This window comes from Esox lucius, chromosome 7 (genome assembly GCF_011004845.1).
Source record: "Esox lucius isolate fEsoLuc1 chromosome 7, fEsoLuc1.pri, whole genome shotgun sequence".
In the NCBI taxonomy this organism is placed as follows: domain Eukaryota; kingdom Metazoa; phylum Chordata; class Actinopteri; order Esociformes; family Esocidae; genus Esox; species Esox lucius.
In genome coordinates, this window is record NC_047575.1 from 8,513,659 (window position 1) to 8,540,211 (window position 26,553).

At 40.4% G+C, this 26,553-nt stretch overlaps 1 protein-coding gene across 1 annotated transcript in view; it reads right to left on the reverse strand.

Moving 5' to 3' along the window:
• Window positions 1-26,553, reverse strand: part of ndst1b (N-deacetylase/N-sulfotransferase (heparan glucosaminyl) 1b) — a 97,901-nt gene that overhangs the window by 44,306 nt on the left and 27,042 nt on the right. The window contains exon 2 of the mRNA XM_029120870.2: window positions 15,660-15,761. The gene's annotated coding sequence lies outside the window, so the exon portion shown is untranslated. The remainder of the gene's footprint in view (window positions 1-15,659; window positions 15,762-26,553) is intronic.

Here is a 26,553-nt window from a genome sequence, read left to right on the forward strand (position 1 = left end):
AGCGTGAGAGGTGGTGTACTACATCCAAGCCAGGCTGCGAAGGAGGGCTGGGAAGGGTTAGGAGAGAGGATGAGGAGAACAGGCCGAGGAGAGACCAGAGTGATACATCAGCTTGACGTGAGGCAAGCGTGTGGGAGCCAGAGTTTACTCCGTGGGATTGGAAGGGAAACCAATAGGACTGGCCTTCCTGGACATTCATCACAAGCACTGCCAATTAAATGGCAGGAGCCGCTGCGGCGATTGATGTTTTAGAGAAGAAACCGTTTGTTACAGCTTCATGGTGTGCCCGGCTGGGGGGTGGACCAGCTAACCACAGCTGGGGAAACCAACTAACTGCGGACACGACCAAGTCTGTGGAGCGAACAGCTACATGGTGTTTCGGGTTGTCCCAAAACCTCAGTGTATGGAGTTCAATGAGTAACACGGTCACGCGTGAGCGTGCGCACAGGCACAAAAAAGGTACATCAAACAAAGTGTTTCAAGTGGCCGTATCTGAACAGCGGCCCTACATTTACGATAGTGGAAAACCAATCTGCGCTGACAAGCACAGCGCCTCTGAGAGGAATTAGGAATTGAGTGGCTCTCCACTGGCCCATCTGTGGTGTTGGTTTAACAAACACAGACTTAAGGCGCATTGGAATAATCAGCAGCTAACAGATTGAGGACCAACTGGCGGCAGACCTACCTGTTCATTGCTGTAGGTGACGTATACACGGTTTCTCCTGGGGATGCTTGTCAACAACGCAACACAGCAGCTCACGCAGTGACTAGCTAAGATCAACTGCGGAAACACAGACTTCCTCTAGACCAGGCCTTCTTAAACCCAGGCCTGCGCACTAGGGCCAGTACGTAGAGGAAGGCTGGCCACACCACAGCATTTAGTTATCATGACATAGTGTTACAGATGTTCAAAGAACCTTGTCACTTTGTTTGACGAACCTGTCTTTGGTTTCCTTCTACAATGTCCACATACAGGACATGCAGGACGCAGTGAAAGCAAAAGAGGCAAAATGACAATTGAAAGCAATTCATGTCTTTTGTTCTACACTCTTACTTGAGGACCTTTTCTGAAGTTTTCATGAACTGCCCCAGGGCTAGACAATTACTATGGCCCTGGGCCAGTAAAAAGTAAAGTCTGGCCTAATAAAACCAGCATAACATTTTTTGATAAAAAATACAAATTAACATCCTCCAGTTGTTTCATAATCTGGCACATGCGCAAATAACCATCTTCCAGCTCTTTGCATGTGCTGTTAGCCAGTCAAGAGTAGAGCAGTGATGTGTGTCGCTTAGCTAAAACATTTAAAAACTTGCCCAGTCACTCAAGAGTAAAAGGCAGCAAAGGATAACTACAAGCTTACAAGAAAGCAAAGATTTTTACCTCAGTGCAAGAAATGATCTACCTGTTTTGACTTCAATGGAACTCAGATACAACGTGTCGTCTGTCCTAAGTTCCCGGCTTGAGGGGGAAAATCTGTGTCTTTTTACAAAGGCACTGACAACCTTCGCAAACAATCCCTGACCAGCGACAATAGCAAACAGCAACTGGTCTGCATGACAGCCAAGAGGGTGGCTGACAATCCATCTTCAGGACCCTTGACCGTACTGATCAGGAACGGACCAGCCGTTTGCCTTGTTCCCCGAGGATGAATGAGTTCATGTTTTGTTTAAAAGTCTAATGTTTTGTTGACTGTTATCTTTCTTCATTTTTTTAATCAGAAATGTGATGAAAGAAATAGACAAATATTTTTAACATTTTATATAGGCAGAATGCATTTCATAAAGGATTAAACATGTTAAGTAAGAATTTGGTTATATGTTGTAACACTGATTAATTGGAAGGAGAGACAGTAAAATTGTTTTTGGGGTCAGTAATCTTTTAATGTTGCACCCTGGGCCCTATTTGAAATTGTAAATACATTATTGTTTCAGATACCCCCAATGTGCCTTAAACAGAACATTTAATTGATTTTATTTAACTGAAATGCTGTGGAATTTCTCCCGCCATCACAAACGCATGTAAAACCAGTCCTGCCTGATGGATGGCCTGCAACGTGCAGCATCTGCTGTAAACTGCTATTCAGGCCTGAGCACTAAATATTCTGAAACTCAGAGGACACCCCTGGTCTCTGGCACAGAAAGCATTGAGAAAGGCAGCTCAAGTCTACACAGCTGCATTAGTTATCTTACAGGCTGAACATTTTTGTGCATCTTAAGTCACAGGGGACGAAATGGTCGACTTGGGACCTGAACTCGAATGCCAACTTTTTTCAGAAAAAAATATTCAGTTCCAAACCCTCAATATGTTTGAATAAAGTCAGCTATATTTTTCATATTCTTTTAAACTTAACACATATTGAGATATTTAGATTACTATTGAGTTGGAGAACATTTAACAGAAAACAGACTATTACAATAACTCAATTTGGACAAAACTGCAGATAAGAACCTTATAGCCCAAAGCTATTGCATTATCTAAATTCCCTTGGAGTCTACTGTTGAGGTTATTAAAGCACACAGACCACTTAAGCCATCCGCAATGGCATTAGGATCGTATTCTCACATTGCACAGAAGAATTGACTAAACTGCATTGGAACAAAAGGTCTGGGCTGAACCACATACTGTTTTTTTCAGTTTTATTAGAAGTGTTCCCTATAGAGAGGACATGCCACTAGTTCATTAAATACCAGGTCCATAAAACATTCTTACTGTGGTGAGGGGGTCATCTCTCCCACAAATCTGTTTCACCTCCGACCCTCTCTCTGAGGATTTCCTCAGAATCGATCCGTTAGGCTGAAAATTTACTTTACCCTCCTGGCTTTAAATTTTAACTCAGTAAAATTGTTTCAAGCATAGAATGTTTTTTAGGCTAAAAGAAGTATGCTAACTTTAACAAAGCACAGTCAGTCAATAAGAACAAACGAGCTGGAAATGTTGATTGAATGTGCATCACGACACTGGAAATGTGTTGATTACATGCCAGCCTTATTTCCAGAATTCTGAGTAGCAGAGAGAAAGCAGACAGATTTATGACTACACATCTTATTGAATAAGCAATGCGGTTCAAAAACACATAGGATGGCTCACAGTGCAGCCTGCTACGGAACACACCCAGATCAATGACACCGAGTCCTGGGTCCTCCAATCACAACACTGGGAGACTGTCCCACCTTTTATCTTCCCCTTTAGCAAACACACCGCAAAACAATATAAGCCGCTTTGTATGCTGGGTCCCTTATCTTAATGAGTGAGATTGGCTTACTCATGGACCAATCACATCCAACTCAATAGCTCATTAACTACATATTTCAACCCCGAAGAATACATTCATTATTTCACAAGTAATCGAGAATGAGCACAAGTAATTCAAAATGTGCTAACCTTGCTTTGTCAGAGGGTGAATTGACATTTTCCCCTTAACAGATAACAGCACTGGGCTGTTCTAAAGAATTCCACTAAACCCCATTTCCAATAGGAAATTATATTCAGTGTACACCATGATAAGATATAAGCACTAGGCATTTCCAGCCACTTATTTCAAATAAATTCTTTTGAAAATATTATGCCGGCTCCCAGAGCAATTCACACAATACAAACGGAGAGTGTTGGAGAGGACATTCTGTACATTACATCTGTGGAGTTTTTTTTCTTCTGTGAAGGTTTTGAGTTTTCAGTCACCTCCCTATCGAGTTCCACAAAGTTCCACTGCTGCTCAGAGTCTTGAGGTTAAAACGGCAAGGCGTGGGCACCCATGGCCGTGGGGATTAGAGTGATTGGAAAAGTGGCAGAAGCATTTCTCATTTCAATGGCGTCATCTGAAGTACATCCAATTTGGGCCATTACGCTTCCCCTGCTCTGATGGTGTCACAGTTGGGGAGGAGAGGACACGAGGGGTTGAGGGGGAGGTGATGGACTCAGAACTCAGAAGGAGTCCGGTCTGGTTGAAGGGAGGGACACTGGTGGATGAGGCATATTCAGAGAAAGCTGACGGAAGCCCACCGCGGGGAGAAGGCGATTAAGAGGAAGAGGCCTATGGATTTCCACAAAACAGAGATATTCATTAGTGCCACGAAATTTCAGCGCTCCTCAAGCATCGGTTGCAGTTTGCTTTGGTGTACTGGGAGGCTGAGACAGAAAAGAAACAACTCTGGCCAAGTTTTTAATCCTAACCACAGCTCATGTGTTAATAATAATAAAAAAAAACACAATACGATTGGAGGCATAGAACTAATCCAACAACAAAAAAGTGGAAAAAGGGAGTTAGACTTTGCCAAGTTCTTATCCCTAAACACATGGTCTACTTTGATTCAATGAAAATTCCTATTTTTTGTGTCAGGAGATTTGAATTTCAATGAACTTAAACAATATTCTCAGGACAACGGTTTCACAACAGGAATATGAAGAGAAAAAAACCCGACATGACTGTTCTTTAGAATCCTAAAAAAAACTGACACATATGGTAAAATGGGACTGTTCAGACATGACAGCTTGAGCCACCAACTTGTGACTAAAGCAGGATTACCAGGCAACGTGTCCTTATATTCTTAATAAATACAGTGCCATCCAGAATTATAGAGACAGTGATGGAATTCTTTCTTTTTTGTCTCTATACACCAAAGGTTTAGATTTTAAATCAAACAATTACTATGAAGTCAAAGTATAGTCTCTTTTATTTGAGCGTGTCTGTGTACGTATTGGTTTGATTTAGAAGGGATTTAGAAGGGACAACACTTTCATCTATACAGTGGATAACACGTCTACACACCCGTATTGAAAGGGCAACTTTAGTTTAAATAAAGAGAAATCTAGATATATCAAGTGAAAAATGAACTGATCATCGATCAGAAGAATTGCAAACAATAAATAAATAAAGGTGGTTGTAACTGTTCACATTTACAGTCAGATTCCAAAATATGGCAGAAATTGCGCTAATAAAGAAATCTACAGATCTTGTTGTTGTAAAGGTACATAAACAAAAGGAGCATTTTTAGTAAGGTAATGTAGACCTTTTAATAGCCAGTGTAATTTCCCTATTTATGTGCACCACATGCATTACATCAGATTCATCCAAATTAAGCTCTTATGTTTAGTACTTGGTTTGCATATTCATGCAGAAGTCTGAAGTGTTGACATTAAACAATGACGCCAGGCCTGTACTAAAGCAATCATCAATTGTTGTTGGTTTTGAATACTTTTTGCCTTGAGTCTCATCTTCAGCAAATTAAAGGCATGTTCAACTGGAATTCAATCTGGAGACTTGGACAGTGAAGAACTTCCCACTTTTTGGCCCAGAAAAAGTCCCTACTTGCTATGACAGTATGTTTGAGGTCATTGTCTTGCTGCTTCTTGAAGTGCTGCCCAATGAGTTTGGAGGCACTGGCTTGTACTTTAGCAGACAAGATATTTCACTATAGCATAGACTTCAAGTATGCATCCAGCAGAGCAGATTTGGGTAAAATAAACATGAGCAAAAGATGATGTTTGTTCCAAAACATCCAGATAAAATACACAAACACCTAGTAAATAATCAATATGTGTATGGCATAACCAATTAGCTTTGTTACATGTGCTAGCTGGCTAGCCAGTGAAAACATTTTGATGCTAAAAGGTTTTCAACTTTTTTTTCGGCACTCTACCAGTTCAGAGTAATTGATTTGTGGAGGAATAAATAAACGTATCGATAAACCAAAAAATATGTAATAATCATAAAAGTATCTTGCAAGTTTTGACAACCTTTTAGATTTTTTAAAGATACTCGCCAGATGAACAAACTGGGTTTGCTTTGCTATCCACAGAGTGAGCAGAGTGCAGTAGGAGCATTTTTATTCCCATTTGAACAAAGAGCATCAACTAAACTTGTCAAACAGGTATGAAAGACTTTCACATTTCCCAGGAATAAAAATATCAAAGGAAATCTCATGAAAATTTTGACATCAGGGTCTAACAGCAAATGTATATTGTCATAGCACAATCAATGTGGTTTATGGAGTACTGTACTGGAAATGTGAGGAGCTACAAACATCAGTGAAACAAAAGTGGAGATTTTCTCACAGTTTGCTTTTATTACACCCTACATCAATAAACAAACAGTGGGTGTAGGCCTGCCTCTGCCTTCTGCACATCTACAGGCTATCTACATTTTGAAACAACACAGTACAGAATAATTTCTTTAAAACAAATGAAATCCTGAAGCTGTTAGCTTGTGATGCTAATTATTGATTACATCTGCAAACATACAGCAAACATTCCCAAATGGTTGGGAAAACTCGTTACATGCAGATGTCAACTAGAAACATTCATTCGATCAATATCATAGTTGAGTGAGCAAAGGTTTAGTCTTCCACGGTCTCCTCAGCAATGGATAAAGGATTGTTATGAAGGTTAAAGGTAGTTGAAACAACACCTGCATAAAACCTTTATTCTTTCGAGGCCTTTCAACATGCGTACAGTGATTCAACATTTTACCTATGTAGTTTTATGATCATCATGATTATTTGTGAATTCATATTGGATTATTATTATTATTATATTGGAAGTTTATTTAGAACACTCGTGCAGACGAGAAAAATAGACTGGAAGCATAAAATCATGGTGCTTCAAGTGAGACACGCTTTGCAGATGTTGTTAGTGTGCAGAATGTTTCATTGATTAGACTGCGAATCACGGTTCGGAGACGCTTCGTACATTCTGAGAGCCCTGTTGAAATTCAGCTGTAACATAAACAGCAGACATGTAAAACACAACTGAACGCAACATTTCAAGAAGTCTAGCAAGAGGCCTGGCATGCTCTCAGAGAGGGAGAATAGAAGGAACATGGGAGAAAGACACACAGAGAGAAGAGATGTTTAATAAGTCAATAAAACAGCCCCCTTTAGTATATTATTGAGGGAGGGAGGGCTAGGTTTATTTGGCCACCTTCTATCATTGTAATTGTCAGTATCCTGTGAATTCCAAAACATAACCCGTTATGAAAAGTATAGTAAAGGCTGCTTACGCATTCAGATAATTTAACAGGACAGCAGCTAAAGAGTTGATGGGGTCTCAATTGAGCAGCGCCGTATGTGTGGGTGATGTTAGAGATCGTTTAAAATGGAATAGGGTTTGCTAAGCTACAAAGATCAAACATGCAGTTTAAAGACAAAGAAACAGTGGTGGCCATGAATGTTATTTTTTGTTAATACATAAATTCAGGCAATTTATTGCGATATAGATTTTTGTGCATTTCGCCCAGCTTTAGGGGACATCATGGAAACATTTCCACTCCCCCTCTTCTCCAACATAACGAACCAAGATCAAGGTCTTGTATTCCTGCTTGTTCTTTTCCCAGTGTGTTACAGATACGGAACCAACCTCCCACGTGTCGGGATTTGGCTCGAAGTGTAAAGCAAAACATTAATCTTCTGAAGAAGACTGCCTTAATAATGTGATACAAATCTAAGCCTTTCAATATTACATTTGTCTCGTTGTGTGTGTGCCTGAAAGAAAAAGCAACCATGCTAAGAAAGTCTCAAATCACCAGGAATTCAGGTAACATTTGTATAGGAAATGTGTTTCCAAGTACAAAACAAATCATTATGTGAATTGCAATGCAATCAAGCTGTGCAATTATTACACAAAAAAATATCAATCACCAAAACATCAGACCTTGCCTTGAGTGAATTGCCTACCCCTGCCTAGCAGAACTACCAAGCAGCTATTAGGTCTGAAATCAGCTACTACAAATGGCTTTGAATGTGGCCCATCCTTATATTCTCCCTACAACTGTCCTGAGATCTGCTGTGTTCACATTAACAAGAGAAACAGCTAGACCAATTCAGGGCAGCAAACTAACCCTTCTCGTGGAACACATTCAGGTCAAATTCAAAGATGACCAAAGAGGGCAAGAAGCTTTCGTACTGAAACAGGTGCTGTTTCAGTACGTAACTTACCTGAGGGAAAACCGGTTCGCTTGGAAAAACACAATCGATCAATCAGGGCAAACGAGAGAAAAACACGACAAGGCGGGGGATGTAGGGCAAGGCGGAGAGACACTCGCGCACGCACTCACAAGGCCAGCGCAGAGACCATCTGCCAACTCGCTGTCTGTCAAGGGGCCGTGGATTGATAGGAAGCCATGGCAGAACGCTTCGGCTGCTCAGAATAACTGGCTTACCATGTTGGCTTCGGTTGTTGTCCGCCTCTGTGTTGATCCCTCAACACAAAACAAAATGTGCTAAGTGTCAAAGACGCTAATATCTTGTAGAGACCATAATAACTGTTGCCTCTGTAATTGTGTGTCAAAGCCACGCCGCTCAGATTTAGGCAGGCTACTTACACTCACACCGCTATCCCTCCGGTCTTAAGCCGGGGTGTAGTTAAGTCAAGGCCAAACATGCATATATGCCTATTTCTCATCCAAGCCCTGATGAACTACGGCTTATTCGGTGTGTAAGGCAGGTTAAAACCACTGTTGGTTTTTACTCCGTAGACCCACTATCACTTAAGGTTTATGTGATCGGCGTGAGCACTTTCAGGGGCAGAAGCCAATGGCAAGTAAAACTCACACTTGCACGTCGACTGGCACCTTTGGCCCATCAAGCTTTCTGCATTTAGGACATTTTAGCTGTAAGTCTACCTTCCGGCCAGCCAGTCACAATAAACTATCACACTGGCCTGTGCAATTTAGTGCCACATGGGTCCCATCAGTTTTGCGGTTGTCCTTGGCATCTTGTTTTTCCTGCATGAGCGTCTGTGTTTTAAAGTGCCCCCTGAGCGTTCGAACGCCCTGAGCTGGCAGTTTGGAACGAGGCCCCTGAGAGCCACAGGTACTGACTCAGAGACAGGCTAGACGCCCAGCCGACCAGCAGGCAGAATACAGCCAGCAGGTCCTCGGCTCTGACCTTGTCTGGACCGGAGGTAGACTGACAATGCATAAGCCATTCAGGCATTCCTCAATGATCCACAATGCTACAGCCTACATATAAATCTAACAAATAAAATCTTATTTAAAAGACAGACATTTCCTTCTCTGAAAACAACATGGGGTACATTTTAACAGAATAAAATGAACGCAGGTAAAAGACACACAACCAACATAATTAATCAATGTTCTGTGCCCTGGGCCTATCTGTCAGCGGTGACCATAAAGCCGACGCAATCAATTTACTCAAAGGCCCATTTCATTAGCATTCAAAGTCTGACGTGCCCTCGCTTACCAGCTGTCAGGGAAAACCACTGCAGTATAGGGTCTAATCCAAATGGAGGGGAGGGGCTCTGGTTGGAACATAGAACGTTGTATTAGAACATTACCAAATTTGCAATGATTAGTTGTAAAATGTGGAACTCCATCGGGATACCTAAGTACTACCTCAGTTAAATGCTTGTAGACTGTACATTAGGTGGAGAAAAAAAATCATAACACAAGGCCTGGGTATCGTGTAGTAGATTATGTAGCATGTCTGTTTGCATATTCATTTAGCCAATGTAACAGTTGGTTTGTGCTTGCATATGTTTTTTTTTTAGAGGGATTGCTTGTTCATTATTTATGCACATTTTCCCACCCAATGGAAAACAAGACTCTGCACTTGAGTCAAATAAGCACAATGTGGGGCATCTGTAGCTTTTCCATCGTTGAAGTATGTGACTGTACCAAGACACTGGTTCAATTATGATCAAAGGACCCCATGAGGTCTTAAATATGCATCATATGACTAAGTTCTGTCTCTCCTGACTCAATCTCCAGGCTGAAGCAGCCTAGCCGGATCAGGCACGTGTTGTAAGTTTGTCCCAGAACAGCAACTGGCTCCAGGAGATGCCTTTCTCTCACATTAATTATTCAATCCTGCCAATTGTTATCAATTATTCATGAAAGTTCATAATTCATCCTCTTCCACCACCTCCCTACAGAAGGTAAACAAATGCTCAAGTTGGTAGACATTTTTACCATCAAGTATTTGAGAGTAAATTCATACCATAGAAAAATAAAATGATTGCATGTTTGTTGGAAGCAGGAAGTGTGTGTAAATCTTTATGTTGACTAAGGTAATGGAATTGCGTTCGAGTATTTAAACTTTAACATTAGAAAGGGCAAGACACTAATAGCTGGTCTGAATTCATGACTTGATACCTATGATAGTTTGACACCAAAAATATTTTGGTTATTAAACTAAAGTATCTGAACAGGATTTAGTCCAAGTAACATAACTATTTTATCATCAGTTCTTGATTTGTATTGTATTTAAATGCAATGTTTCAAAAGCTATTGGCATGTACCTCTCATTTAACTGTGCTATGTATTAATGTTTTTCAAATAATATAATTTGGAAGATCAACGCATCCTTTTCAATCTGTGTTAGCATTTAATAGAAACATTTGTTAAGAACTTTTGTCAAGAAATATTACTTGAATTATTACACATTCATTAATCAAATATTCATTATTATTTTTGAAAAACATTTGACTGTATAGTCCAATGGACAGCCTATTCACTGATAAGGCTAACGAAAAACAAAAATTATGCAGGTCTGCATGAGGACTGAACAGGATGAATTTAATGCAACTTCGGTCCAAACATCAGCTACTGAACTTGGGCAACAATAGCAGTTCAATAATTCAAACTTCGCTGACAGAACTTTTTCACAAATGTCATAACACTACAAAGGAGTGAAGGAAAACAGTGGCCACTGTTGAAGGTTCAAGTGATGTTCTCCTTTGGTTGAGGGGTCTCCCAGCTTCAACAAAACACGCTATCTTTGCAACAGAAATTGACAGAAATGGCTGCAAAACAAATAATGTCAGCCTTTGCTGACTGGTATACAAAGCAGTTGCATCTTTGGTCAGATCTCTTGCTGCCATTCTTTAAAACAGCAGGGCAAGTTCACACTTTCTTTTGCCAGTTGTATTCTTTGTTTTAGTAGTCATTAGTAAGCCCATATTAAACCATTTCCAGTATGGTAGCCACTCACAATTTTTTTTTTTTTTTTTATAGTTCTACCATGGAGAGTTTGTGATTACTTCTTCCGTATTATGTTTTTGCTATGAAACTAGATAAGACAGTTACAAAGAACAGCACATGTATACACACTACACACTCGTTTATTGGATCTCAAAAGTGTGTAAGCTATACATCAGGTCATGTGGGCAGCAGCCGTACAGGTAGAATCATGTAGCAGAGTCATCTTGTTCCTAGATATTTGCGCCCTAGTGCGCTGTATGCATTGTGTGCAATAAACTCGGGACTGGGTTAGCAAAAGAGAAGTTTATGGATAAGCAAAATACAGACAGGCAAGAAGGTAATGGAGTAACAAGAAACAGATGTGATCAGTAACTGTATTTACTCCTTACTGCAAAAAGTTAAATCATTAGTTACTTGGAAACACATTACCCACCAAACACTGGTGCTAAAGTAAAAACTTTAGCTAGCAGGCTGGTTGGATAGCAATCTCGAAACAGTAAATTAATAAGGTACTTGCAAGCTGGAAAACGTAATTTAATCCAGTCAAATAGACACATGATTTGGTTTACTTTTTATTTCTTTTTTATCATTAGGCACAGTGTACACACTGTACTGTTATCCAGAGTGACTTACAGCTAAAACCTAACATTTTGAAGACCTGAATGCTTTAACCAAAATATACTTTTCTGTGGAACAATGTCTTCCCTGTGAGACAGGCTAGCTTTTGTCAAACTAGTTAAGTATGCTGATATCTTTGCTAGGATATTACATGTACTTTAGAGTGGGCTGCACTCAAAATAAGCAAAGCGAGCTAACGGTCATTAGCTGTTTTTCTTATATTATAGGAACAATATCTAAATACTCCAATCAGCCATGACATTATGACCACTTACAGGTGAAGTGAATAACACTGATAACCTCGTTATCATGGCACCTGTCAGTGGATGGGATATATTAGGCAGCAAGTGAACATTCTGTCCTCAAAGTTGGTGTGTTAGAAGCAGGAGAAACGGAGAGTGTAAGGTACAAAGCGACGTTGACAAGGGCCAAATTGTGATGGCTAGACGACTGGGTCAGAGCATCTCCAAAACTTAAGCCCTTGTGGGGTGTTCCCGGTCTGCAGTGGTCAGTACCTATCAAAAGTGGTCCAAGGAAGGAAAAGCGGTGAACTGTTGACATGGTCGTGAGTCAAGGCGGATTGATGCACATAGGGAGTGAAGGCTGGACCTTGTGGTCCAATCCAACTGATGAGCTACTGTAGTGACTGAAAGGTGTCAGAACATACAGTGCATTGCAGTTTGTTGTGTATTGGGCTACATAGCTGCAGACCAGTCAGGGTGCCCATGCTGACCCCTGTCCACTGCCAAAAGCGCCTACAATGGGCACATGAGCATCAGAACTGGACCACAGAGCAATGGAAGAAGGTGGCCTGGTCTGAAGAATCATGTTTCCTTTTACATCACGTGGATGGCTGGGTGCGTGTGCGTCGCTTACCTGGAGAACACATGGCACCAGGATGCACTATGGGAAAGAGGCAAGCCGGCGGAGGCACTGTGATGATTTGGGAAATGTTCTGCTGGGAAACCTTGGGTTCTGCCATTCATGTGGATGTTACTTTGAGACGTACCACCTACCTGAACATTGTTGCATACCATGTGCACCCTTTCATGGCAACAGTAAACCCTAAAAGGCATTGGCCTCTTACAGCAGGATAATGCACCCTGCCACAAAGCAAAAATGGTTCATGACTTGGCCCCCAAATTCCCACAGATCTCAATCCAACCGAGCATCTGTGGGATGTGCTGGACAAACAAGTCCGATCCATGGAGGTACCACCTCGCAACTTACAGGACTTAAAGGACCTGCTGCTAACGTCTTGCCAGATAGCACAGCACACCTTGTCTAGTGGAGTCCATGCCACAACGGGTCAGGGCTGTTGTGGCGGCAAAAGGGGGACCTACACAACATAAGGCAGATGGTCACAATGTTATGGCTGATCGGTGTATCTGAATAAGAATACAAAGAGGACATTGTAGAATAGATGTGAGATACCAATTTGGAAAGATCAAAAAAAGACAGTCTCACACACACTGTACTCCCTCACTCTCTCACACACTGTACTCCCTCTCTCACACACTGTACTCCCTCTCTCACACACTGTACTCCCTCTCTCACACACACTGTACTCCCTCTCTCACACACTGTACACATTCTCTCACACACTGTACTCCCTCTCACACACACTGTACTCCCTCTCACACACACGGTACTCCCTCACTCTCACACACACTGTACTCCCTCACTCTCACACACACTGTACTCCCTCACTCTCACACACACTGTACTCCCTCTCTCACACACTGTACTCCCTCTCACACACACTGTACTCCCTCTCTCACACACACTGTACTCCCTCTCTCACACACACTGTACTCCCTCTCTCACACACACTGTACACACTCTCTCACACACTGTACACATTCTCTCACACACTGTACTCCCTCACACACACGCTGTACTCCCTCTCTCACACACACTGTACTCCCTCTCTCACACACACTGTACACACTCTCTCACACACACTGTACACACTCTCTCACACACTGTACACATTCTCTCACACACTGTACTCCCTCACACACACGGTACTCCCTCACTCTCACACACACTGTACTCCCTCACTCTCACACACACTGTACTCCCTCTCTCACACACTGTACTCCCTCTCTCACACACACTGTACTCCCTCTCCCACACATTGTACTCCCTCTCACACACACTGTACTCCCTCTCACACACACTGTACTCCCTCACTCTCACACACACTGTACTCCCTCACTCTCACACACACTGTACTCCCTCTGTCACACACTGTACTCCTCTCACACACACTGTACTCCCTCTCACACACACTGTACTCCCTCTCACACACACTGTACTCCCTCTCACACACACTGTACTCCCTCTCACACACACTGTACTCCCTCTCACACACACTGTACTCCATCCCTCATACTCTGCACTCCTTTTCGCTCGCACACATATATGCATGCACGCACAGCTCTGAAATGGCTTTCAAAAGTTAAGGCAACAAACAGAATTTAAACCCACCAGGAACACCATTACTTTAAAGTGAAATGTTGCATTGAATTACTTTGATTAGGCAAATTTTATACGTCTGCTGCAAGAGTATCCTATCTCTTGTCTGTTCTTCCAGTGCTCTCCCAACATGTGCATGGCCTATGGTACTTTGACTGAACAGTCTTGTTAGCTAGCCAAGTAGCATGACCAAATGTTGCTTGCTATCCCCCCCCCCCAGAAAAACATACCTCATTAGTAATTTAAAACGACCTGGGACCTGCATATCTACCCTTTTCAGATATAGCTGTATATCTGTACGGGCCCAATACGGAATTTTTGATGCCAACAGGAAACCTCTGGAGATGTTTTCGAGCTCCACTGAACAGGCATTTCCTTGGTTTAAAATGTGACTGACTAGGCAACCAAAACTTTAAATCAAATTATCTTGAGCTGTATTTGTGCAGCATGCCTGCTGCTGAGGGCAGGGTAGTTTGTACTAAAAAAGTATATGGCATTTGGTTTAAGAATACCATAAAGAAGCACTTTATTTTGTACAAATAAAACATCCTGCCATGTCTGAAGAAATTAGGCCTGGTTTTAGGGTTAGGCAGGTGGATGGTTTTTGACTGAAGAATAAAGCAGTACTGTTTAGGTTACGTGCTGCGTGGCAGTGAAATGTATACTGCTGGACTGTGAGTTCATTGAATGGCTGACTGATCAGACGTAAAATAAAATATACTGCATACGCTTTCTGGATGCATTCATGCGGATGGCCTATTTGGAGATCAAAATGTCGCCAAAAAGTGACAAATTTACAGCCCAGATGAGAATCATCTTTAGGTATCAGCCAAGAATATTCATGGATTTGTGTAACCCAATATCAGTGCAAACTGCAAACCCAAATTTTGACTGGGGATCTATTGTGTTAACTGTTAACGTCTGAAGACCAAAAGCCCCAAAGGTTGAAAGACATGCTGAACAAGCCGCAAAGAACTGGTGCACAATCTCCCCTCAAATGTCAAGTGACGGGAATAGGCACTTCCACCTCCCATTTAAGCATCAGGCTCTTTGTCTTATTAGAGGAGCGATGACTAGTTTTCTCCCGCTCCAGTGCTCAATTGTCCCATAGTAAGTCTATCGCTGAGCTCTGTAATACTGTAGCCACTTGTGACTATATTACAGACACAGAAGAACCTAAGACTACTAAAATGACTCAGCCAGTGTTGCTAATATGTGCATTTACCATATCGTTCTTACCCAGACCAAATCTCAAAGCTTTAAGGTCTCCACACAACAAAGCCTGTCCTAAGCTTCCCACCCAACCAGCATGGGAGTGATTAGGCTCAGCCTAATGAACAAGCCCATCACAGTTTCCATGATGACACACTATTTCCCACTGGACTGATCTCTGGATGAAAGCAGGTCTTGTCTGGGGCCGGGGCGGCCCATTGTGCACTAACCACTCTGGTGTGTCTGTAGCGTGAGGTGGCCTGACAACTGCTCGGACAGGACACTAGGAGGACAATTGGTACCCTTTTCCAAACAGCGGGGTGAGTGTAAGGGTCTCTTCCCCAGGAAACACCAGCCACAGTGAAGAGGTACTCTCTCATCCAGAAAGGCATAGAACCTCCAGGTCTGGCGTACCTTTTACGATTTCATTAGGATCTCCATTAGTGGTCGTAGAGGCAGCAGCTACTCTTCCTGGGGTTCACTTTGAATGTTCCTCCAGGACACAGTCAGGCAATCCTATGAACACAAGATGACATAATTAACACAGTAAATACATAATAATGATTAAAAGTACAGGGAAATAAGCGGACATTTGTTCAAAAGGCCTGCAAGGGACGAGTCAACATTCATGTGAGTTGGGAAAAAGTCACCCAACTTTATCAGACTATAGAATGTTGCTAAAAATGCTTATGAAGCAGCTACAGATGGAAAATAATTCCACATTTGACAGCGCTGGGATACAGCCAAGCCATTGTCAATACTCACAGCGCTCTGCTTAGGGCAAATTAGCATTAAAGTTATAAAACAACCAAATGAGCAGGGTTAGTTATTACTTTAATTATATAAATCGCCAGGCTTAAGACATATGTAAGTGGACCGCTTTAAGGAGCTGTTACAACAGATTTCAGATTATAACAGGGTCTACCTCTATGATGTGCATACTACTGGGGTAAATTAGTGATAATGAAAGCATGGGTCTATTAATTCTGCGTTCCGAGTTTCTGCACAACAAATTCAAGGATATCTATGAAAGATCTGTTTTGTCAATGTCCGTCATTTGGCATACCCAAATCAGTCTACAAGAAACTCAATGTGACAATAAGATTTGTTTGGTGGAATGAAAACACAATAGAATTGGGAAGAAGGCAAACAGAAATCTGACTTAATTATCTTAATAAATATCAAATTACATGACACTTAGCATGTATGTCGAATAAAACAGTGAAATGCTTAGTTTTTTGATACTGAAATGATTTGACCGAGCACAAAATGCCCTCTATATTTAACCAGCTGGATGAAGGCTAGAGAGCTGTTGCCAGAGTTGTAGTGGCGATATAGAGGGAGGAACATGAAAACCACAGAGAGGTCATTCCTCTGTCTCCTCTCCTTGCCATGGAAACAAGAACAAGGCTGAACTCTGAGGATACAGCTGAGTTCCATTACACTAGTGTTCTTTACATACTGGACTGGATAGGTGCTGTACAATGGTTACTGGGCAGGTCTCAACACTGGGTTCAAAAACCCAAACTGTAAAACCGCTACTAAATAAAATGCGCCATTTCGTTGTTATGTCAGTAGCCCACATGGGATGAAATGTACTTTACGGGGTTTTATTAATATTTGTATATTTACATTTTATCAGATGGGAACAGCTAGGCTACAAGCCACATTGATACCATCAATCACTTCATAATTCCAGAACAAAACAAGTGATTTTGCCAACTCGGCCCAATGCAGAGGTCACTGCACGGTGGGTCCATGTGTATGTCACTCCCCAGAAGTGTCCTGGATTGACGAGGTTTTGCCTGCCTAGTCCCTGACAGCCAGCATGGGACAACTTTCCATTGCAGAGGCCAGGCTCAGACAGTGACGGTCAGCAGATTCAAATGAAAACATCTCCTGTTGGCTAAACAATGAAATGCACACTTAAAGCATTCAGCCCTCAGATGTCATGCCGATATGCTTCGCATTTCTATATAAACCCAAGACAGAGGCAAAAAGGCAGAAGAAGACAGATACAGACAGACAGAGAGACAGAGAGATAGAGACAGAAAGAGTCACACAGATAAAGAGAGAATACGGGTGAGCTTTTCGGTGGCATGCAGGGGAGTTATTTCAGCTGTTGAGGCCTAGATGCCCTTTATTTCGGGGTGGTGGACATCTGTCATGGTTAGAGTGACGTAGCACTTCACAGGTGGGAGAAGGGGACGGTCACACAACAGTGACACAACCCTTCACAGCTGATATTACCAGTCACAACCGTCAGAAAAGATGTTTGGTTGTTAACTTTGGTGCCATCATCTAGAAAAAAGGCCTTTTAATAAAAAAAAGGGAATTTTTATTAATAAAATGAGACATGATAATTAGACTGCAATACCTCCAAATGATCACTCTTGTTATAAAGTAAGGCCTAAAGCTCAATTTCTTTCAAATTGTTGTTTGCAAAGTAAGAACATGCAAAACAACCAATAACACAAGCCACCATCAGACGAAGTTACAAGTTAACGGTGGCGATTTCATTTCTGAGAAGCGATGAGTAGTTACTCCTCCACATTCCTCCCACGACAACCCAGGGAGAAAAAGAAAACCCTCATGGATATGTTGAGCATTTCCTTTCCATACTTGCCAAACTAGAATATGAGGATTTGTTCGCTCAAATGTGAAATATGGGGAGCAGATTAAAACATGGACAGACAGCGTGAGTTAAACTACTTAGAACTATACAGGATTTCCTCTTTTGCATGAGATAACCTAAATCCCTTATACAGAAAGACATATGGGCTCACAGTATTCACACAGAGAAAGCATGTCGGTTAGAAAAGGTGTGGAGGACTGAACGAGAAAGAAAGGAATATAGATGGAAAATGAGAAAATACCATCTGCATGACAATTCTAGACATGAAAGTCTCAACATATACAGTATGTATAGGATTGCAATACATTTTTGTGGAAGGAATCATAAAATAAGCTACTCATTTCATATTCATTTGTTACTTTGTCACATGCACAGACAGATGCATGCTCACAAATACAGATGTTGGCAATTGACTGTAAGGCAGAAATTAATGCACTTAAGATCATCAAGAAGTAGAAGACTGATTTCAACGCTCTGTGTGACTGCCAAGTAAAACATTTTGCCAAGAAAAACCAACTATCCCAATACAAATAAAATGCTCTGTAGTATAACAAGTCAACTAAACATCAGGGATATCAATTCTGTCCAGCTAAGAAGCATAAGCGATTATGAATCAATGTCACCTGTCTTGGTGGAAACGAAAGTAACAACAGGTGCACTGGAGAGGCAACAACAAGACAATCCCCAAAAAGGGAATGGTTTTGCAGGCGGTGGCCACAGACAATTGTTCTCTCCTTCAGTAGTTTTGCATTTTGCTAGTGTCGTTGTCACTACTGGTAGCATGAGGCGGTACCTGCAGCCCAGTACCTGCAGCGGCACAGGCAGTCCAACTCCTCCAGGATGACATTTCCATACGCACCATTGCAAGAAGGTTTGCTGTGTCCAGGAGATAGGCAGTAACACGAGGAGAGCTGGACAGAGCCATAGAAGAGCATCAACCCAGCAGTAAGACAGGAGGAATGGGAGGAGCACTGCCAGAGCCCTACAAAATGACTTCCAGCGGGCTACTGGTGTGCATGATTCTGACCAAACTGTCAGAAACAGACTCTATGACAGTGGCATGACCGGTGCTCACAGCCCGCCTGCAACATTATCCAGAATGGCGGTGGGTCAGTGATGGTCTGGGGAGACATATCCTGAGAGGGTCGCACAGACCTCCACATGCTTGCAAACGGTACCCTGACTGCTGTTAGGTACCGGGATGAAATCCACATCATCAGACCTTACGCTGGTGCAGTGGGCCTTGGGTTCTTCCTGGTGCAGGACAATGCCTGGCCTCATGTGGTCAGAGTGTGTAGGCAGTTCCTGGATGATGAAGTCATTGATGCCATTGACTGGCCCTCATGTTCCCCAGACCTGAGTCCAAATGAGAACCTCTGGGATATTATGTATCGGTGCATCAGGCACCGGCAAGTAGCGCCACAGACTGTCCAGGAGCTCACTGATGCCCTGATCCAGGTCTGGGAAGAGATCCCCCAGGACACATTCTGCCATCTCATCAGGAGCATGCCCAGACGTTGTCAGGAGTGCATACAGGTGGGTCCATACACACTACTGAGTCACATTCTGAGTTGGAAGCTGGAAAAGCCTGTGATTTCAAATGTTTACTTAGATTATTGGTGTGAGTTTGAATCTAGCCCTCAATCAGTTGGTGATTTTGGTTTCCACTGACCGTTGTTACGTCATTTTGTTCTCAACAAATTACACAATGTACAGTAAAGAGTTTGATCTTTAATATATATTATTCATCTAGACCCGATGTGTGATTTGAGGGTTCCTTTCATTTTTTGAGCAGTGTATGTCACAATAGCTTATACCAGGGATGATCTGCGACCTTCCAAGACTCAAGAATTCAAAGAAACCTGTAGCTATTAAACAATGAACCTAATCACTTTATGCAGAAGGGAATCTCTACACTTGTAGTAAAGATTAGGTCTAGGAATCGCCAAGACTCTCAATATGATATTACCATGATTCTGCAGTGCTGACAAGATTTGTATTGCGATTCTCAAAACAATATATGGTTTGCGATTCCCTACTGTGATTTAACTGCGATTCAATTTTACAAACATTGCTTATCATGTCTTTGTTAGAGTGAAAAGAGTAATACAAATGATGTTGATCAACTATCGAGGTAAAAAAAATTGAGAACATGATAAAGGGGGAAAAAATATTTTGGTGCAGATACAACAAACTAGTATAAAAATGATATTGCAATATTGTATAAACCTTGTGATTTATAGCTACAAGTACAAACCCGATTCCAAAAAAGTTGGGACACTGTACAAATTGTGAGTAAAAAAGGAATGGAATAATTTACAAATCTCATAAACTTATATTTAATTCACAATAGAATATAGATAACATATTCAATGTTGAAAGTGAGACATTTTGTAATGTCATACCAAATATTGGCTCTTTTTGGATTTCATGAGAGCTACACATTCCAAAAAAGTTGGGACAGGTAGCAATAAGAGTCCGGAAAAGTTAAATGTACAGATAAGGAACAGCTGGAGGACCAATTTGCAATTTATTATGTCAATTGGCAACATGATTGGGTATAAAAAGAGCTTCTCAGAGTGGCAGTGTCTCTCAGAAGTCAAGATTGGATCACCAATTCCCCCAATGCTGTGGCGAAAAATAGTGGAGCAATATCCGAAAGGAGTTTCTCAGAGAAAAATTACAAAGAGTTTGAAGTTATCAACATCTACAGTGCATAATATCATCCAAAGATTCAGAAAATCTGGAACAATCTCTGTGCGTTAGGGTCAAGGCCGGAAAACCATTCCAGTCCAGATCTTTCACCCATAGAAAACATTTGGGGCATCATAAAGAGGAAGGTGCGACAAAGAAGACCTAAGACAGTTGAACAACTAGAAGCTTGTATTAGACAAGAATGGGACAACATTCCTATTCATAAACTAGAGCAACTTGTCTCCTCAGTCCCCAGACGTTTGCAGTCTGTTATAAAAAGAAGAGGGGATGCCACACAGTGGTAAACATGGCCTTGTCCCAACTTTTTTGAGATGTGTTGATGCCATGAAATTTAAAATCAACATATTTTCCCCTTAAAGCGATACATTTTCTCAGTTTAAACATTTGATATGTAATCTATGTTGTATTCTGAATAAAATATTGAAATTTGAATTTGAAACTTCCACATCATTGCATTCTGTTTTTATTCACAATAGTACTGTGTCCCAAATTTTTTGGAATCGGGTTTGTATATAGCATTATGCAACCGTTTCCATTACTAATGTTATTAGTAAACTACATTTCTTCTCTCTTCGTGCTGTGTCTGAGCTGTCTCTTTGTATGCTCTCCTCTCCATTGATAAACACAGTATATTGTATTTTGTAAATATTATAAGCAAATTATTTATGTTTATTTACTGTTAGTCTGGGGATAGGGGCTTTGACCTCTGTGATTAACACATCATTATTGATAAAGTTGTTACGTGGACTAGTTTATTAATCAATGACACATCCAAAAGGTTCAGTATTACACGTGATCCCTCCTTCACCCAATGATGTGAACATTGTTTTCCAGTTGTTAGTGGCTGTGTGTTGTTGTAAGCATCAGCGAAGTAGCAGTGGTTGTGTCCCAGTCATGGCAACACCCACTCTTCTCAGAGTTGGAGGAAGGAATCTTAGTAATTGTAAGAATGGATATATATAAACAATTAGGAGCACCAGGATTGATAAAAACAATCAAAGCTAGATATCTAAGACACTGTCATTTATGTAAATGTGTGTACTTAAAAGTAACCAGACCACTGGTTACAAACGTGTTTGAAATAATATTTGACAACTTCATTTTGACATGATCGCAAAACTATTTTTGCATCTCCTTTATGGCTTGTTCTCTGCCTACTTTATTATTATTTTATATACATACATATTTTCTGTCATTTTATGTTTTATTGGACAGGAAAGTGGAGAAATATACAAAACCACCATATAGGGTATGGTAAGTAAATCCTAAGTATTCTGATAACAATGTACTGTGATGCTGTAGAAGCTGGTAACAAACACATAAAAGCACAGACAATTAAAAACTGAAACATGTGAAATATAATTTTTCTTTTTCTTACACTTCACTGGGAAGCCATTGAAAAGATTACTATTCATTATTTTGAAGTGGAACTGTTCCTTAGGTGTACATAGAAAAAATATATTAATACATTTTTAACATAAATACAGCATAAATAATATTGAAATAATGTAGTTTGCAGTACTGATTTCTCCAACCCCATCCCTAATTCTAATGTACCCACCCATCCCAAGGTTTGGTCTCAGGCTCAGCCCAAAATACACATAACCCAGCTGGCTGACTGCCTCACAAATATGCTGTGACCTCATTTCAAATGGAACATGCTGGTCCTCAATGCACACAAGTTTTCCACATACTCTTTACCCGACAGGACAATTATTTCGTGACAACTTGTGACAATGACAGTGGCTCATCAAGAAGTAAATGCTGAAAGAAGTACAAATTATAATGTGGTTTTGAACCGTATTGTAAAATGAAAATAATTCTGCCTTCAGCTCCCTTTTCTCTGGGATCATTATCATGTGCTTTCTTCTTGGTTTCACTCCCCGAAACATTTGCATGTTGCTATTATGATAATGACCATATTTTTTTCTGGCTATAGCAAGACATTAGCCTAATTCAGCTCTGCTATAACAAAATGTCTTTGTGAAAAAAGGCAATTCATTAAATGCAATAATCTTTACAGAAAAGGCTTAACAAGAGCACAACTTCTGAGCTGCTTCAATGCTTACCCTTTAGCAACTGTTATTGCTGATAGAACTGGGGGTTCTAGGGATGCACTGATATCGGACAGCAATCATTATCGGCCGATTAAAGGCCAAAATGTAGTCATCGCTTGCATTCAATATTTCAGACCGAGAGTGCTTTCCAGCCTTTCCACTACGTTAATTTTATCGTGGCGCTAGGGCACATAAAAAAACAAAACAGAGTTGCCACAGCAAAAAACATTTTTGGTAACACTATATTTAAAGGCCATATGCGAAACACATTATAAAGCATTATACATGTACTCATAATGCAATATAAAACAGTAATAATGCAGTATATGCATAGTTATAGACACTCGTAAAGACTCATGCAGACGTGATATTGTATACAAATACTCATAACGCATTGTATTATTAATGAACTACAACGTACGGAAAACATTGTGCTTCAAAATTACAGGGACATCTTTCCTCAAGGATCACACAGCACTGTGATTCATCCAAAACATGGGGTCAGCAAATCACCAAATCACTATTAATGCATCATAATCTTTTTCATGGTCTGTTATAGCATACATATAAGCCACTATTAAGCCATCTTTGATTGCTTTAGGTAAAGTGATATCATGTCGAATCACACAAACATAATACACCATAAGACATTATTTTAACATTATAAAGTAGTCATTGGCCCAACAATGTGATAGGCAGAGAACAGGTCCATCATTAATCCTTAACAAATTACTCCCTGTCCAAAGACCAACAAGGGCATTTGTTAAAGCAGTTTATATTAATCACGCAGCCCAAAAAGGAAGGTTTACAAGAAACCAAGCAAGCCTAGTTCAACCGGACCGCAATACAAAGCGTTGAACGTGGCTGGCCCCTCCAGATTCGAACCCAGGACGCCCATGTGAAAGGCTGTGTCTTTAATGACTACACCACAGAGCTGACCAATGTTTGCCGGCACTCAGTATAGCATATTGACATTATATAGTATTGTCATGCATTAATACATTATATAATATTGTCAAGTTTTAATATTTCGTGAGACACCATTAACCATTGGGTTAAACTGAGTAACGTTTCTAATTAAGTTTACCTCAACCACAAATAGTATCTATGAACTGCATGACTTTTGCCACTAGCCGTTTGAAAAGCTTATTAGCCATTAATATGTCACTAGACGCCATTACGCATTGTGTTAAACTTTGTAACGTTTCTTGTAAATTTTACCACCACCACAAATAGCATCTATTGACTGTATGGATTTTGCCACTGGCCATTTTAACAGCTTATTAGCCATTTGTGAATTACATTGATACAATAACTACTGTATCAATATAGGTGACGATAACAGACTTTTATGACAAGTGTAAAGACGAGATAATTGTGTAGTCAGTAAAGTGTTTGACTATCCAGAAGAAATCCTAAGACATAATTCGAAGATCCGCCAAAAATGTTCCCAATATAACAGTAAACTAGTGATGGCCGTTCTTCTAGCAGCAGGATATTATGCTAGCAGTGCTAACTCAGATTTTCTTTTTCAAAACAAAACCCATCATTGAACTATATAAAGCGATATAGTAGGGGTGTAACGATCCATCTACTACATCGATGTATCGATTTATATTCCTATGATCCAACTACATCGATCTGTGCTCAGCAAGTTGGCCTTCCGGACGACATATATCGATCTAACATCGTTTTAAAATGTAATCAATCGATTGTATCGATACTAGGAAATAACCCATTGGATTTAAGCACGTCAGACGTTATAGGAATGTTTTTTTCTTAGCACTTTTAATGATAAAGGCGATAAACGTTACTCGGTTCAGTCTGCCTATCCATGACGTAATCGCCCCGGGCCAGCAGCAGCGCAAAGACAACAAAACAGCATGGCAGATGGCAGAGGAGAAGCCAACGAGTGAGAAATTATCAAGCCACCATTGCAGTCCAGTGTGTGGAAAGTGTTGGTTGCACTTCATTTTTGATATTAATACTGTATTTGTATTATTTCTATGTTGAAAAACAACAGCAAAAGTAGCAGGTAAACCTACTGTTAATTCAACCTGAAGAAATGTTGGTTGCACTTTATTTTTGATATTAGTACTGTATTTGTATTATTTCTATGTTGAAAAACAACAGCAAAAGTAGCAGGTAAACCTACTGTTAATTCAATCTGAAGAGATGTTGGTTGCACTTTATTTTTGATATTAATATAGTAATCATTTTATGTTGAAAAACAACAGCAAAAGTAGCAGGTAAACCTACTGTTAATTCAACCTGAAGAGATGTTGGTTGCACTTTATTTTTGATAGTAATTATAGTAGTATTTTTATGTTGAAAAACAAAAGCACAAGTAGCAGGTAAACCTACTGTTGAAATGTTGGTTGCACTTACTGTATTTTATTGAAAATGTATTGAATATTGAAAATGAGAGCAGAACATTTTAGCTTCCTGTTAATTCAACCTAAAGTGATGGTTGCACTTTATTCAAATAAAATGTGAATGCATTTGCCATTAATTGTTGTTTACTTGTTTGTTTATATCCATAATTAATTGATACCTGATTCCCTTACAAGAAACAACAGGAATCTAGGAAACTTCACATGCACTGTCCAGCATCCAGGTATTTATTTCAGTCAAACGGGTTGAATTTTTGGCTGAAAAGATACTGAATCGATTTCAAGTCACTGAATCGTTTCGGATTGTATCGTTCTAAATGAACCATTATCGGCCTTGAATCGTATCGACAACCACGAATCGTGATAAGAAATCGAATTGTGGTTAAAATTAATTGTTACACCCCTACGATATAGTTAACAATCTAGTTTGTCAATCTAGTCTGTCATTTTATGTTTAATGTCCGTTCCAATGTTGTTCTTGTCTGTTGTTTTTTTACATACTAGACTGTCAACTATATGGCTTTATATAATTCAATTATGGCTTTTATCGTGATAATGAAAATCTGAGTGCTGCCAGCATAATATCCTGCTGCTAATATAACGCTAATGAAGCCTTGTTTGGCCATCACTACAGTAAACAGTTTCATTTTAGGCTTCCCGTAGCTACAAAAGGTTGTAGCCAGCAAAGTTTTTGTCTATTCGGGAACAAATCCTCTTTTACCACTGTCCGTTTTAACAGCTAATTAGCCATTCATGAATGACACTGAGTATCTATCAATAACCAATAACTGACTTTTGTCAAGTAAAAAGATGAGTGAATCGTGTAGGCAAAGAAGGGTTAATATCCACCAGAACTGTTTTATTTTAGGCTTCCTATTACGTAGCTATGTAAGGCTATAGCCAGCAATGTTTTTCTCTGTCCTGAACCTGAGGCCTAATGTGTTTAGACTGTTACGGGAGTCGAAAGCGGGACCTGTTGTTCCGTAGCCCACGTCTCTAACCACTACACTATTTAACAAGGGGTAGTCAGTCAGTCAGGGATGGTTGGACAGACTCACTTATTCACTCAGTAAGAGACATACGCTCCATTAGGCCGGCTCCGCTTACATGGTCCGGCAAAACTTATTTTGTTAATCTCAAGACTGCATCTTTAACTATGTTTACATAAGAAATGTTCGGGCACTGAATCATTTTGTGTTGCATCTAAACCATTCGCAGTGATTCACTGCACTAATAAAACCAAAACTAAATGGTTTCAAACAAATGCATTTTTCCGGTCAAGCTTCAGAACAAATATATGGAAATGCATATCGAATCGATGTACAGTGGGGAGAACAAGTATTTGATACACTTACTTACAAAGCATGTAGAAGTCTGTAAGATTTATCATAGGTACTCTTCAACTATGAGTGACAGAATCTGAAACAAAAATCCTTTATATTTGGTACAGAAACCTTTGTTTGCAATTACAGAGATCATACTTTTCCTGTAGTTCTTGACCAGGTTTG